The following is a 5,727-nucleotide window of genomic DNA, read 5'->3' as shown; positions in this document are numbered from 1 at the left end:
ATTTTTTATATATTTTGTACATAAATATTAGTACTATTGAACTCAAAAACTTGTCTTTTATTTCAATTAATATCAAAATAGGACTTCAGTTACACATATTTTGGTTTTATAATCTTGAGGTGCTCAACTTTATTTCCATTCGTTCATAGAACACACATTTTTATATTGCAATAGAGGTTGGAACTGTTTCCATTGTGGATACTTTCAAGCTCTTCATCTAAATAGCCAAATGCTATGTTTATTTTAAATATCAACCTACATGTGCACACAGTAGGCTATGTACATTGCATGGCTTCACTAAAAAATTATTCAAATATTAAATAAAATATTGCTTAGAGGAACAGAAAGCTTTTTCCATATTATGCGCTTGTTTACTTGGCACTGTTAAACAGACTGAAGAGAAAGTTCATCCTTCAGTTCCAGTTGTAGACTGCATGTTCATACATTGTATAAAGCCTAATTAATGCAGAATTTCTCCTTTTAAAACGTTGAAATTTGGGCTGGAGAGCTGGTGCAGCCATTGAAAGTTCAGTCTTGCAACTAAAATGTTGAACTTTTTACTAGGAAATAATGATGTTATTGTTTTTCTTCTCCCTGAACCAATAATTTTGAAAAGAAACCACTGACAAACATGGTTTTATCTTTTTGAAAAACATGGAAAGCTCTACTTTCCCCATAAATTTATACACTCTTTACTTCAGACGATAACAGCTGTATGTTTTCTTACCACAAACACTTGAGTTTTCAAAAATACTACGTTGGCCTGAGCCTCTCTCAGCTCCATTTACTGAAAAGGCTTCAAGAAGTACTGCTCACAAGCTTCGCTACTGTGCTTCCAATGCCTTTTATTTTCCATAGTTAGGTCAGTGGAAGGTCTGACTTCGATAGGCCAGGGTGCCCCATGCCACATCCTTTAGGTGGTGAACTGGACTGCAGTGTGCTTTCTTCATCAAAGAAGTGTCTTCTGGTTTCTGAATTCCAAGTTAGCTGCTAGTTGGGTGAGTCTATACAACAATCACGGCATCTTTTCATGTGTGGTGCTGTAAATTAATATACCACAGAGTGCTTCTGTTGGCCTCTGTGGCAGATGGAAGAGTCTTTAATTGAGTGATATCAGCTGTCTAGAAAGGCAGAAAGACAGGAAAGATAGACAGCTTGTGAATGACATCAACGTTGGTTAAGCCTAGTATAACCCCTGTGGCACTTTGGTTTTCTTTCCCATGTTAAATTTCCTGAGCTTAACATTTTGTCCTTTCCAAATTTACTGTGCAGCCTCTTGCCATCCTAATATTTCTTTCCAAACATAGTCTACCATCTCAACTATTTCCTACTGAATTCTATGTCTACGTCTTTAGACACATGGTATGCGGGAAGAAATGACTCTTAGAGGTAGAAACAGGGCTGAAAATGACCTGAGCTCGGGCTAGTCCCTGAAATGAACACATCTGGGTCTCAAATAAGGTGGACAAAGGAATTATGCTTTGCTTTCCTTATATAAGCTGTTCTTTCAGGAATTCTGGTCACAGTGAGGCAAAGACTTAACTAATATAGAAAACTGATCCTGGAGCAATGGAGTCATCATTGTGACCAAGTTCTCAGGGCCTTTGGAACTGACTCGTAAAAAATTTGGAGTGGTTTGTATATGTCTTCTAGAGAAGCCTTATGATGCTATAAGCAGGAATGAGGACAAGCACAGAGGACCAGAATGCCAATAGAAATAGAGACAGAAAAGGCTAAACTCAAGAGGCTGCATTGTAGAATAAACAGAATAGAAAGCCTCTATTGGGAGTTGGACTCCAGGTCATTTAGTCACATTCTGAAAGTGAATTTATCTATGTTAGTCAGTGTCCAAAATGTCTGAATGAAGCTTAATTCAAATTTAATGGAGTAATTAATTTAGCAGAGGAATTTTCAAGACAGCATAGCATTCAAGGCTGCAGCATGGTTATTGTTGGGTGATTTTATCTAAGTTTTCAGTGAGAATACAGAACAAAATATTTGAAAACGTGAAGGGTATTCAGAAAAGAAGAGCATAGAGATTTGCAGAAGAAATTGCTTAGGGTACTCCACTTATACAAGGTCATTTATGGACATGTTTCCTTAAGTTCAGGCCCAGACACTCATAGAACCATTCAGCTGTGGTCCAAGGGCTCCTAGCCACTGGCAGTGACTTTGCCTTTTTCTACACAATGCTTGTTTCATGTGCACACAGAAGGCAACAGGAACAGGGTTATGTGAATTTTTGCCTAGATTTCAAAAGAATGCCTGTTAAGCCAGGAAATGTGTGTTAGTAACAAATTTCTCACAAGGGAGACCCTAACAAGGTGGTACATTAGACTGTAAAGGTAAAGCCTAAACTAGAGTGAAAACCTCATGATGCTAAATAGACTAAGAATATGGAATGCCCACCAAGGAAAGCCACAGCAAGGAGAAGAGAGCCTGTCAGGGATTATGCTGACTGAATTGTCCAGGTCAGAGGGAAGAACAAACCCAAGCATGGTGAAGTTCATTTCATGAAACCATGTGTTCAAGATACTACACTTAGAACTCCAGGAATTAGTGTTTTCCCTCTTAGTATTCTATCTTGCTTTGGTCCAGTTGTTATTCTGAGCCTTCCTCTCTGCTAAACTGAGAATGATTACACTGTGCCATTGTGTATGGAAGGTTATAATGTCCTTTTTAGTTTTATAGGAGCTCACAGCTATATTTGATCTCACAGCTATGGGCCCTCAATATAGACTTCTGAAGAATGTTTGACTTTTCAGAATGGGGATCACTTGGTTATGAACTAAATTCTTTTTGCTGCATAAGATTACCATGAGCATTGCAGGCCTGGAGGGAATAGTGTGATTTAAAGTTGTATGTTTGAGCTGGGTGTGGTGGCACATGCCTTTAATCCCAGCACTTGGGAGGCAGAGGCAGGCAGATCTTTGTGAGTTCAGGGCCAGCCTGGTGTACATAGTGAGTTTCAGGACAGCTGGGGATACAAGGAGACCCTGTCTCAAAAAGACAAAAAAAAAAAGTGGTATGTTTGAGTATCAAGTTAACAGTGGGTAGATTTCTGATGCTTATTTGTTACTTGTCACTTTGACTGGATTGAGGAACTGCTAGGATATTAGTAAAGCATATCTCTGGAAAGGTCTTTGATACCATTTGCAGAGACATTTAAAATATGTGTCCTCTGACATTATGAGTGGATTCATCCCTTGATTGATTCATTCTGTGATGGCCTTATTGGGAGACTGGGAGGTAGGGAAAAGCAGGAGATGGTGTCTTAGCTTAAAGAAGTGAGTCACAGGGGGCAGATTTCAAGGGACTTTGTCTTGACCTGATCCTTTATTCCATTTTCTCAGGCATGGTGGCACATACTTGCAATCTCCATACTTGACAGGCTAAGATGGAGGCAGCAGTAGTTTGAGGTTAGCCTGGGCTACATAGTGAGACTCTGCCTCAAGGAACAAAAGCAGTATCATCAAGTTGTCCATAATTAGCCTTAATATCAGATACATTCCCCTGCACTAGTATCTTCATTCTTTAATTGAGCATTTAATAATTATCATGGTTTGATTTAGTTGTACAATTCTCAAATATTACTTGAATGCAGAATCAATGATTTTAATTTCATATTACTGGAACTACTAAAGTAGTTAACAAGTAATTAAGATGTCAGACAATGAACTGAATTTCATAGCAAAAGCATTTTCAATTTAATAATTTATATTCATTAATTATTTATATCACTGCACTAATCCAGTAGCTTGAAGAATCTTTACTTATTCCCAGAAAGTAACATGTCAACAAAAGAATATGGAGAATCTTCTTAGTATACCAACACTAGACCTTAGTTAAATGCTCAAGGTACTGGGATTCAATGCCCTGAAGAATTTTAGAACCTACATAATTTAGCTGAGAGTCTGTATCATCCACTAATAATATACCCTTACACGCTTTTGTTTCTAGCTGGAAATGTCCACAAGAGACTCATATCTTTCTAAGTCTCCATTAAGTATCTTATGTCTAAAACCTTTATCCACATCTTCCCTTATTATCACAACATGGACAGTCTTTTCCAGTGAAACATTGAGTTACTGAGAATTTAGTTTTTTTTATATACCTTTAACACTTTATTATGATTTCTTTATGTCTTCTTTAATTGTGTTTGGAAATAGAATATATCACTTGCTTCTTTATTCTAGGGAACTAAGAGAAGCCACTTAGCACTTTCAATCCTCTACCTATAATCTCTTTAGCTAGATCAACTGTGCTAGTAAGACTTTCCTTTATTATGACAAATAGTGGAGGGAATAATTTAAGAGAAGGTATATTTTGAGTCTCAGAGATTCCAGCCTATGGATAGAAGATTGAAGCTAGATCTATTGCTCTGTACCTAAGGTGAGACCAAATGTTATCACAGTGGATTATTTTATTAATGTGTCAGGAAATCAAACCCAGAAACCTCCCCTGACTTCTCCTAAAGCCTTTCTTTCTACATGTAAATTCTTTGAGTTGTGACAACTTTTAAAAGCCCTTCTGACAGTTTACATTATTCAGGAAGGTTCTCAAGGCCCTGTACGTATTCCCTGTTCACTGCTGTTGTCAAGGAAATTATTCACCTTCTCCTAGATTCTGTTGGAGGTCAGAGCCTAACTGTAGTATCTATACTGTATTAGTCACATTTCTGTTGCTGTGATAGAAACACTGACCAAAGCAATTTATAGAAGGAAGACTTTATTTGACCTTATGGTTCCAAAGGGGAAAGAGTCCATCATGGCGGGGAGGCATAGTGGCAAAGGTGGTACTCTCTGGTACCAATTACTGTATTGGTCACTTCTCTGTAGCTGTGATAGAAACACTGACCAAAGCAACTTATGTATATATATAGAGAAGGAAGAATTTATTTGAGCTTACAGTTCCAGAGGGGCAAGAGTCCATTATGGTGTGGAGGCGTGACAGTAGAGGTTCCTGGAACAGAACTAGAAAGCAGAGTGCTCACATCTTCAAGCAGGCACAGGAAGCAAGAGAGTAACTCGAGATCCGGCACAGCTTAAGAATGCTTTAAGCTTGCCCCCAGTGGCATGCTTCCTCCAGCATGGCCACACCTTCCAAGACCTCCTAAACAATGCCACCAACTGGGGAAAAACGTCCAAATATTTGGAGCTTATGGGGGACATTCTCATTCAAACCTCTACCACATCATAAACACAAATAAAAAATATTTCCTTTGAATCAACACAAGAACAAGTATAAATGCTGTGTCTGTTTTATCATCACTGTGACCAAGACACCCAAGAGAACAACTGACAAGAGAAAAGAATTAATATGGTTTACAGTTTCAAAATGGTCTGTTCATCATGGCAGGGAGGCTGTAGAGGAGCAGATAACTTCAAATCATGTCAGCTAGTAAGCAGAGAAAAAACCGAGTGCAGAATGAGGCCAGGGAAGCTAAAAGCCCCTAGGGAAATACCCCAGTGGCCTAATTCAACATAGGGCTTCATCATCCAACATTCAGCAGCTTTCAATAATTACATCACATAATGAATCCAGCACGCGATATACCAAGTTATAATGTCACAGGCTTCACTATCGATTTGTTTTGAAATGTTATGGAAGACCTCTCAAGAGATGTGATTTACTAATGCTCTACAGATTCCTCCATCCAGGTTTTGCTATGTAGCCCTTGCCAACCTGAAACTGGCCTCAAATTTGACACAATTTTTTCTCTGCTTC

The sequence above is a fragment of the Nannospalax galili genome, unplaced genomic scaffold (genome assembly GCF_000622305.1).
Source record: "Nannospalax galili isolate Female #2095 unplaced genomic scaffold, S.galili_v1.0 scaffold960, whole genome shotgun sequence".
Lineage (NCBI taxonomy): Eukaryota > Metazoa > Chordata > Mammalia > Rodentia > Spalacidae > Nannospalax > Nannospalax galili.
The sequence above is the reverse complement of the archived record's forward strand: the minus strand, read 5'-3'. Positions refer to the sequence as shown.